Source organism: Pseudorasbora parva, chromosome 13 (assembly GCF_024679245.1).
Source record: "Pseudorasbora parva isolate DD20220531a chromosome 13, ASM2467924v1, whole genome shotgun sequence".
Lineage (NCBI taxonomy): Eukaryota > Metazoa > Chordata > Actinopteri > Cypriniformes > Gobionidae > Pseudorasbora > Pseudorasbora parva.
This window is the reverse complement of record NC_090184.1, coordinates 6,178,639-6,190,046: the sequence shown is the minus strand read 5'-3', so window position 1 is coordinate 6,190,046 and position 11,408 is coordinate 6,178,639. Positions and strand designations below refer to the sequence as shown.

General features: G+C 38.4%; 1 protein-coding gene across 1 annotated transcript in view; it reads left to right on the top strand.

Moving 5' to 3' along the window:
• Window positions 1-11,408, top strand: part of prkg1l (protein kinase cGMP-dependent 1, like) — a 70,498-nt gene that overhangs the window by 37,519 nt on the left and 21,571 nt on the right. The window lies entirely within an intron of this gene.

The following is an 11,408-nucleotide window of genomic DNA, read 5'->3' as shown; positions in this document are numbered from 1 at the left end:
TTTCTTTGTATGTGCATTACTCAATTAGCTGGATTTCATTGTTGATGATTGAGGATTGTTAGGTTCTTCGAAGGCCATCCCAGAGTTGCTGTCATAGCAACAGGCCCGTAAGCTCAAACCTGCTCGGGAGCGGACTTATTTCATGTAAACAGGATTAGACTGCATCTTTCAAAGCAGAGGTGATGCTTAAAGTCTTTCCCAGCCACTGCTACTTCTTTTCTTACAAGAGTACCGCATGCAATGAACCAGGGACAATAATATTAAAGGGGGGGTGAAATGCTGTTTCATGCATACTGATCTTTTTACACTGTTAAAGACTTGGAATCCCATACTAAACATGGACAAAGTTTCAAAAGTTAAGGTGGACGTTTGATGGAGTATTTCTTTGTCAAAAATACTACTTCCGGTTAGTCATAAGTTTCGGCAAGTTTTTTGCGATCATGCGTCCCCTTTGACGTTAACGGGGGCGGAATTTCCTTGTATGGGCCTTACGGACAATTCTACCGGAAGATCGTGAGAGAGAGAGAGGGAGAGAGCGAAAGTAACAGGCTACGCCCATCAAAGCGCTGGCTCGTAGGATGCGCTGCACAGGTGATTTTCACAACTAATAATGTCACCAAAAAGTGCGTTTTTGGTTGCCAGACCAAGACAGTCCTGCACAGATTCCCCAAAAACCCCGCGTTAAGGCAACAGTGGATGGAATTTGCTTTTCCGGATCAGCAACTGAGTTGCGCGAATGTTTATATCTGTTCGCTGCATTTCGGTGCCGACTGTTTCATAAACAAGGCCCAGCTCGACGCCGGATTTTCCCGATCGCCTAATGCTGAAGGATGGAGCAGTCCCAACGATAAAGGTCCCAAAGTTAGAACCGCAGGCGGTGAGTGAGACTGCTTCAAATGTCTGTGTTTTTTGCCTATGCTCATCAAGTAGCCCAAACATGATCACGTATAGTTAATTGATCAATGGAGCATGCGATGTGTAGTGCGTGTACATTTGTTTAGCTGGCCACTATATGTGTAACTTTATGTTTGTGTATTGTAAAAGCACTCCAAACAACAATACACTAAGAGTGGGGAAATGTGTTGAACTAAATAAGCGCGCTTCTTCATTCAAATGCGCTACTATTCCGTGTCTTTCTATGTAAACACTAGCCAAAACCAGTCAAACCACGCGTAAACACACACACACACACGTGCACAACTGCACTTCCCACATGTACACCTTCAAAGACAAAAATACGACGATATAATTCAAGTATAAATATGTAAATAACACAAGCCGCTAAGCATATTATATAGTTAGTGTATAACTTGTACCACATACAGACGTCCTGCTCTAGTCGTTTTTTGCTGCTGCTCCTGTTCAACTGCAGCCTCTGGGTCTGATTCCGGATCATAGATGTATGGCTGTATCTGATTAAAAGCCATATTTTTATTTTGAATAAAGTTTTTCCCGCTGTTAGGGATGACACAGCTTTACGACGCACTCAACACAATAACAGCGGCGCGCACACGTCATTATTTAGCTCCGCTCACACGACACGCCCCCACCCGCTCGGCTTTTTTCGGAAAGACTCGGAACAGCGCATCTTTCTTATATAATTATTAAAAAAATAAAGACTTTTCGGAGATATGCAGGATGCAATGCTACTCTATAGGTACTCAAGATTGACATGACACTGACTGAAACTGAGTGTTTCACCCCCCCTTTAATGATTTAAAAATAACTTTGCAAGTAATATTATAATGTTGTGTAGTCTATCATAATATAGACTCATTGAGATTCATTTGTGAAGGAATAATAACTTGTCACTCACTTGAGATCGACCAATAGCAAAACACAACCATCCAATCAATTCCCAATTAACAAAACCCGTTTCGCGTTCAAGAAGCCGTTTCAACCAGATTTTGGAAAAAAATCTCAATTTGCTCTCCATTTTTTTATATTGTTATAGAAAAAGCAGTAGAAATAGTAAAGATCTCATGTAAAGATCACAAAGTGAGTGTAGTATTACATATGTCATTTCTTCCAGTTTAATCCCACTTGGGATGCTCTGAGTGTGTCTGGGTAATCAGAGTATTCCCACATTAGCCGTCTGAAGCTGTACGCTGAGATCAGTGGAATTTGACATCAAAGGAAAAATCATATAAATTCTCAGCCTACAACACACACCACACAAGAGTCCACAAAACATACTGCATATTGAATGGCTAGATCTGCAAAACCCATATGGTTGTGATTTTTAAATCTCTTTGCGTGTGAGTTTAGTTTTTTCTTTTATGTTCGTGCTCCTAGTCTTATAACACTAGATGTCTTTTGAGGTTTTTAGACATCGGTAGGTATGAAGCCACACTGTGAGACATACAGTATAATGTAAAAACGCAGTTGTGAAATGAAGTTAAAATGATGAGAAATGAAGTCACAATGGGAGATATCAAGACTTAATTGCGAGATAAAAACGCACAATTGCTAGAAATAATTTTGCAATTGTGAAATAAATCCCTGGTTTCATAGACAAGGCTTAAGGGCTTATATAAAGGCTTACATGCATGTTTGAGCTGTTTTAAAGGGATCCCATGGTGTTGAGACTTGTATGGCTTAATATAACATAAATGATGTCTCTTACTGAATTATGTGGTAGAAAACCCATGAAAGATCTACGTTATTTAAAAAATCGATTTTATATTTGGACCATGGGCGGCGCCATTTTGTTTGCGTTCTAGGTTGATGACGTAGAATGGTTGCACTCCTCAATCAGCTGGCATTACCCGTAGCTATTTTTACCACAACGCAACTCGAAAATTGTTTCAGAGTTAAACAAAACCAATGAATTCCTTTGTAATTATACTTAAAACACACTCAAACATACATGTGCACACAAACTCACCTACACAAGTCACAAACAGATCGGCGGGCGCGCACACACACACCTGACAGACTGCTCTGTCTCAATCGCATGCATCATTACCAAAACATCCTGCCTCTCTTCCTCACGTTACTTTATCCCATCGTCCTACCTAGATATTTCCCTCTGCTGGTCACATTAGGCATTACAGTTAATCTACTGCATATCAACAGTCTATCTAGGATATCAACACAGGGAATAGATTGAGGGTATGTGCGCACGCAGTGCGTGCGCGTGTGTGTGTGTGTGTTCGCGCCGATCTGTTGGGGTGTGTGTGTGTTCGCGCCGATCTGTTGGGTTGTGTGTGTGTGTGTGTGTGTTCGCGCCGATCTGTTGGGGTGTGTGTGAGTCTGTGTGAGAGAGAGAGTTTGTGTGCACATGTATGTTTGAGTGCGTGAAGTCGGACAGCTGTTTGTAAATCGGCTTTACACTCGTTATTGCGGTGGAACGTGAGACTGAATGACTGCACTTGAACATGTCCACTATGGTGTCGGACAACACTACAAATGGCCGTCCCTTCAAATAATGCCCTATTTCAGGGTATAGGGGGTCGATTCCAATCTACGTCAGCAACCTAGAACGCAAACAAAATGGCGCCGCCCATGGTCCAAATATAAAATCGATTTTTAAAATAACGTAGATCTTTCATGGGTTTTCTACTACATAATTCAGTAAGAGACATAATTTATGTTATATTAAGCCATACAAGTCTCAACACCAGGGGATCCCTTTAATAGAAAGAAACTTGACATATCCTAAATTATGTCAGTGCCATTGTTTTGTCTCAAGATGCACATCAGCAACGATTTTTAAAAGCTATTAAATGTCCTAATTTAACCTATTTGAAGGCCTAATCCTGGCTTAAGGGATAGTTCACCCAAAAATGAATATGAGCCCATGATTTGCTCACTGTCAAGCCATCCTGTGTATATGACATTATTATTCTCATGAATACAATCTGTGTTATATTAAATATGTCCTGACTCTTCCGAGCTTTATAATGGCAATTAATGGCAGCCAAAAATTTGAAGCCCAAAAAAGTGCATCGAGCCATTATACAAGTGCTCCACATAGCCCCGGGGGCTTCCATATTTAACATAGTTGGCTGAAAGTTGTGTAACGCCTCTAGTATGGAGCCAGAATGGTGACTTTAAAATGTGGCATCACAAATTAAAATTGTCAATGAAAACAAAAGATGAACTGAAAAAGGAAACATTGGCATTGAAACATTTGCACTGAAAACAGTTGTATTGGCATTGAAACAAGTATTGGCAATGAAGAAATAAAATAAATAAAATCTTACAATCTTATTCTTTTATTGTATTGGGATTTATTTGTATTTTTCAATGACAATCTTCAGATTTTTTCTTCATGTCACTCTTTTTCAGTGACAGATTTTTTTTACAATGTCAGTTTTTTTTCAATGTCACTGATTTTCAGTTTCAACTTTCTGTCACTGTTTTGGCGTGGAGAGGGGCGGGGTCTGAGGGGAGGGGTAAGTACAGCGTAGTTTGCATATCATTTGCATATAGGTATACTGAAGCAGTAGGCCGAGCGTCACTTTACTGGAACCCGTCGTCAGCTCTGAAGCCTCTGGCATGACAAATGTCCAGTTTACCGGGAACTTCCAAGCCGCAAGTAAGTCTGTTTTTTTTTTTATCTGCCATTTACATGTTTATTCACGTGCAACCTGGCCGGTTTGCTTAAGTTTTAACGGCCGTTATGCTGGTTTTTTTCTCCCGACGTCGACTGGAACATGTAAATTACTAATATTAGCCGTGTTGGCTAACTTAACTGTGGTTAATGCAGGGTCAAATATAAACACTGGTCACCATGCATATGCACCGAATAAGGCTAAAAGTCCGGTTTGGCAAAAAAATTAATTAACGTTAGGTGTCTGTCGGTAGGCTGTACTTGTTGCTGTAGTATGAGTAGCCTACATCACAACAGTGGCTAAACAGTAACATAGCCTGTGACATTAACACATAGGCTACATGATTATCAGCAGGGCTGTGTAAGTTACACTACTGACATCCCCAACCACACACACACACACACACACACACTGACATCCCCAACCACACACACACACACACACACACACACACACACACACACACACTGACATCCCCAACCACACACACACACACACACACAGGAGAGCCGCTAGTTCGGCTTAAACGCAGCGTTACACAGTAACTCCTAGGGCCGCGAATGTGCTTCTATCTGTATTTAATGGTGCTCATGTGACGGCACTAGATTCTGCTGTGCTGGTGTGATAACAGTTACTGCTGAACGTTTTGCGTTAGCACGTTTGAGGTCTTGTGCAGCAGCAATAAGACTGGCCTCTAACTCCTAAAGAAAAATGAAAGGAGACATCACAGGGCTGGAGACTTAACGCTAACTACCATTAAATACAGATAAAAGCACATTCGCGGCCCTAGGTGGGGATGTCAGTAGTGTAACTTAGGCTACACAGCCGACGCCCTGCTGTTTATCATGTCAGTGTTAATGTCACAGGCTATGTTACTGTTAGCCACTGTTGTGATGTACTCATAGGCTACTTAGCAGCAACAATATAGCCTACCGACAGACACCTAACGTTAATTAATGTATTTGCCAAACCGGACTTTTAGCCTTATTCGGTGCATATGCATGGTGACCAGTGTTTATATTTGACCCTGCATTAACCACAGCTAAGTTAGCCAACACGGCTAATATTAGTAGCCTAATTTACATGTTCCAGTCGACGTCGGGAGAGAAAAAAAAACAGCATAACGGCCGTTAAAAGTTAAGCAAACCGGCCAGGTTGCACGTGAATAAACATGTTACATCTTACTTGCGGCTTGGAAGTTCCCGGTAAACTGGACATTTGTCATGCCAGTAAAGTGACGCTCGGCCTACTGCTTCAGTATACCTATATGCAAATGATATGCAAACTACGCTCTACTTACCCCTCCCCTCAGACCCCGCCCCTCTCCACGCCAAAACAGTGACAGAAAGTTGAAACTGAAAATCAGTGACATTGAAAAAAAACTGACATTGTAAAAAAAATCTGTCACTGAAAAAGAGTGACATGAAGAAAAAATCTGAAGATTGTCATTGAAAAATACAAATAAATCCCAATACAATAAAAGAATAAGATTGTAAGATTTTATTTATTTTATTTCTTCATTGCCAATACTTGTTTCAATGCCAATACAACTGTTTTCAATGCAAATGTTTCAATGCCAATGTTTCCTTTTTCAGTTCATCTTTTGTTTTCATTGACAATTTTAATTTGTGATGCCAAATTTTAAAGTCACCATTCTGGCTCCATACTCTTGCAGTTCATCGGCGCACCATTTACGCCTTTTCCATTAGTTGAATACAAAAGATGGTCTTCCAGGAGCTAGATATTTTACTTAATAATGTGTTAAATATGGATATTTTTCTTACAGAATTCCATCGATTCACTTCAGATGGCCTTTGTTTACCCCCAGAGCCGAGTGGAGTATGTTTATAATGGATGGATTTACTTTTTTGGGCTTCAAATTTTGGCTTGCCAAAAATTAAAAGCATGGAAAAACCAGGATATTATTCATCTTGAGGGTGAATAAATTATCATAAATTTGTTTTAACTATTCCTTTAATCTAAGCTCTGTATGTGATTACAGGTCATATTGTGACATTGCAAAACTGTCACAATTAATTGTTGGAAATTGCGAGACAAAATTATAATGTTGAGAGTTAGTTATGTGAAATAAAGTCACATTGCGGGATATAAAGTCACGTTACGGAATATAAAGTCACATTACGGGATATAAAGTCACATTACGGGATATAAAGATATAAAGTCACATTGCGGGATATAAAGATATAAAGTCACATTGCGGGATATAAAGTCACATTGCGGGATATAAAGTCACATTACGGGATATAAAGTCACATTACGGGATATAAAGTCACTTTGTGGGATATAAAGTCACATTACGGGATATAAAGTCACGTTGTGGGATATAAAGTCACATTGCGGGATATAAAGTCACATTACGGGATATAAAGTCACATTGCGGGATATAAAGTCACATTGCGGGATATAAAGTCACATTACGGGATATAAAGTCACATTGCAGGATATAAAGTCACATTACGGGATATAAAGTCACATTGCGGGATATAAAGTCATATTGCGGGATATAAAGTCACATTACGGGATATAAAGTCACATTGCGGGATATAAAGTCACATTACGGGATAAAAAGTCACATTGCGGGATATAAAGTCACATTGCGGGATATAAAGTCACATTACGGGATATAAAGTCACATTGCGGGATAAAAAGTCACATTGCGGGATAAAAAGTCACATTGCGGGATATAAAGTCACATTGCGGGATATAAAGTCACGTTGTGGGATATAAAGTCACATTGCGGGATATAAAGTCACATTACGGGATATAAAGTCACATTGCGGGGTATAAAGTCACGTTACAGAATATAAAGTCACATTACGGGATATAAAGATATAAAGTCACATTACGGGATATAAAGTCATATTGTGGGATATAAAGATATAAAGTCACATTACGGGATATAAAGTCACTGTGTGGGATATAAAGTCACATTACGGGATATAAAGTCACATTGCGGGTTATGAAGTCATATTACGGGATATAAAGTCACTGTGTGGGATATAAAGTCACATTACGGGATATAAAGTCACGTTGTGGGATATAAAGTCTCATTGCGGGATATAAAGTCACATTACGGGATATAAAGTCACATTGCGGGGTATAAAGTCACGTTTCAGAATATAAAGTCACATTACGGGATATAAAGATATAAAGTCACATTACGGGATATAAAGTCATATTGTGGGATATAAAGATATAAAGTCACATTACGGGATATAAAGTCACTGTGTGGGATATAAAGTCACATTACGGGATATAAAGTCACGTTGTGGGATATAAAGTCACATTGCGGGATATGAAGTCATATTACGGGATATAAAGTCACTGTGTGGGATATAAAGTCTCATTGCGGGATATAAAGTCACATTACGGGATATAAAGTCACATTGCGGGGTATAAAGTCACGTTTCAGAATATAAAGTCACATTACGGGATATAAAGTCACATTACGGGATATAAAGATATAAAGTCACATTACGGGATATAAAGTCATATTGTGGGATATAAAGATATAAAGTCTCATATTGCGGGATATAAAGTCACATTGCGGGATATAAAGTCACATTGCGGGATATAAAGTCACATTACGGGATATAAAGTCACATTGCAGGATATAAAGTCACATTGCGGGATATAAAGTCACATTACGGGATATAAAGTCACATTGCGGGATATAAAGCCACATTACCGGATATAAAGCCACATTACCGGATATAAAGATATAAAGTCACATTACGGGATATAAAGTCACATTACGGGATATAAAGTCATGTTACAAATATAAAGTCACATTACGGGATATAAAGTCACATTACGGGATATAAAGTCACATTGCGGGATATAAAGTCATATTGCGGGATATAAAGTCACATTACGGGATATAAAGTCACGTTACGGAATATAAAGTCACATTACGGGATATAAAGTCACATTATGGGATATAAAGTCACATTATGGGATATAAAGTCACATTGCGGGATATAAAGTCACATTACGGGATATAAAGTCACATTGCGGGATATAAAGTCAGATTACGGAATATAAAGTCACATTACGGGATACAAAGTCACATTTTGCGGGATATAAAGTCACATTGCGGGATATAAAGTCACATTGCGGGATATAAAGTCACATTACGGGATATAAAGTCACATTGCGGGATATAAAGTCACATTACGGGATATAAAGTCACGTTACGGAATATAAAGTCACATTGCGGGATATAAAGTTACATTACGGGATATAAAGATATAAAGTCACATTACGGGATATAAAGTCACGTTACGGAATATAAAGTCACATTGCGGGATATAAAGTTACATTACGGGATATAAAGATATAAAGTCACATTACGGGATATAAAGTCACGTTACGGAATATAAAGTCACATTGCGGGATATAAAGTCACATTGTGGGATATAAAGTCACATTGCGGGATACAAAGTCACATTGCGGGATATAAAGTCACATTGAAGGATATAAAGTCACATTACGGGATACAAAGTCACGTTACGGAATATAAAGTCACATTACGGGATACAAAGTCACATTGTGGGATATAAAGTCACATTGCGGGATATAAAGTCACTTTACGGGATATAAAGTCACATTACGGGATACAAAGTCACATTGCGGGATATAAAGTCACATTGCGGGATATAAAGTCACGTTACGGAATATAAAGTCACATTACGGGATACAAAGTCACATTTTGCGGGATATAAAGTCACATTGCGGGATATAAAGTCACATTACGGGATATAAAGTCACGTTACGGAATATAAAGTCACGTTACGGGATACAAAGTCACGTTGCGGGATATAAAGTCACATTACGGGATATAAAATCACATTACAGGAAATAAAGTCACATTGCGGGATATAAAGTCACATTACGGGATATAAAGTCACGTTACGGAATATAAAGTCACGTTACGGGATACAAAGTCACATTGCGGGATATAAAGTCACATTACGGGATATAAAGTCACATTACGGGATATAAAGTCACATTACAGGAAATAAAGTCACGTTACGGAATATAAAGTCACGTTACGGGATATAAAGATATAAAGTCACAGTGCTTGCAATTGAGAGATAAAAAGGGATGTTGCAAGTCATAATTGTGAGTTTAAGGTTTTTTACGAGAAATAAAGGAACATTGTGAGCTATAAAGTGACATTTTTAGATATTTAGATATAAAGTCACAATAATAAGAGATATGTTTTACATTTACATGCAAAAAAGTTGATTGTATGTTAAATGTATGGCTTTCTGTAAAGAAAATGTGATTTCTATGTGTCTTTCTCCAACCTTGAAGAAGTCTTTGTCAGGTAAATGAATTAATGCTCATTCTTGAGGTGTATCCCCCAGAGCGCGCTTTGATTTATGACTCTCTCAACACCTCTTCTCTCTCTTATTTCACATACTCTCTTGAGCCCATTCTGAGCCACAGGGGCATCAGCTCGACCTATTCATTTTAATATAGCAATAGCAAGTCATAAAATAAAGAAAAGGAATAAAGTCTGAAAGAAAGAGAATGGACTAAAAAGATGTATTGATGGTGAATGGAGGATCCAGTCAAGTCAGATCATTTTTTTACCCTTCTTTGACAGAGAATGTCAGCCTTGATTGTGTGTCGTTTTCATCATTCAGTCGATATCCTTTTCCAATCCTGCATTTCTCTTTTATTTTCCCACTTTCAGTCTCTCTGGCTTTTTCTACCCTCTCACCCCATTTATTTCAAGACACTGTTCAAGCTTTCCTCAACTCTTTTCTTCAGCTTTGTTCAGGTCTTGTGTTTGGTGACAGCCTGAAATTGCTTTCTTTTTTTACATTTCTCCTCTTTTTTCCTTCTCTTTGTTTCTTTCTAACCTGATCCCCTCCGTAAGTCTATGTTTAAGATAAACACATTTTTTTAAAGCAGAGGCTCTGTTCTCTCTTTTGATATATTGCATTTTCAGATATTTATACAAAAATATATTCTGGGGGCCATTAAACTTTTGTGAAAAGGATGTTGGTGCTGGCTGGCAACTTTAAAAAAAATGCTGGTAGGGAAAGAGTTAACATATGATTTCCTCATTACCTGTAAAATTTAATTAAGACCCAGCGGACAGGTGTTTTACAACAATGAGTCATGCACTTCACTGAAAGATGATAAAATCCATAAATTATAACTCCACTGCTATTATTATTATAATTTGGATTTGAAAGTTTGGGGTCAAATAGAAGTCAGGCATAAATATTCACAAATGGCTAATAACGAGATAGCTGCTTTTACAGAGAAGCTGTTAAAAATGTCACTGTGATGGTTTCTGAAATTTAAATGGACCCGAAAATTGCATTTCAGTGTCTCACTCATATCTGTGTGCATGATGTTTATTACATTTCAGTGCTGCATTTTTGGGTTCAATAATTATTCTCAAACTCTCAGCTATTCCACAGATACTGCAGAGGAAAGGACAGGGATTAAAGAGAGGTAGACAGAGGAGAGAGCGGAGGAGACAGATTGCTGTATTTTTCTTCATAATGACGGCAAAGTCAATTAATCTGTGCCATTACTAATTCAAGAGGGTCTCGGGAACAGGAAGGGATAGAGAATGAATGGGAGAGGGGGTCTCTATTTTCAGCTGTTCCCTCTTTTAAAAAAATTGGAACTTGGTAGGGGTCTCATTTTTTACGGTTTATTAAATTCACTTGGCTTTATTTATATTTACGCATATCTATAAAGCGTACCATAGTGAGAAAAAAACAAACATGTATGACTCTAAGTACAGTCTAAGTCTAGTATCTAGACTTAGTAAAGATTCAGTAAAGATTCAAATGGGTA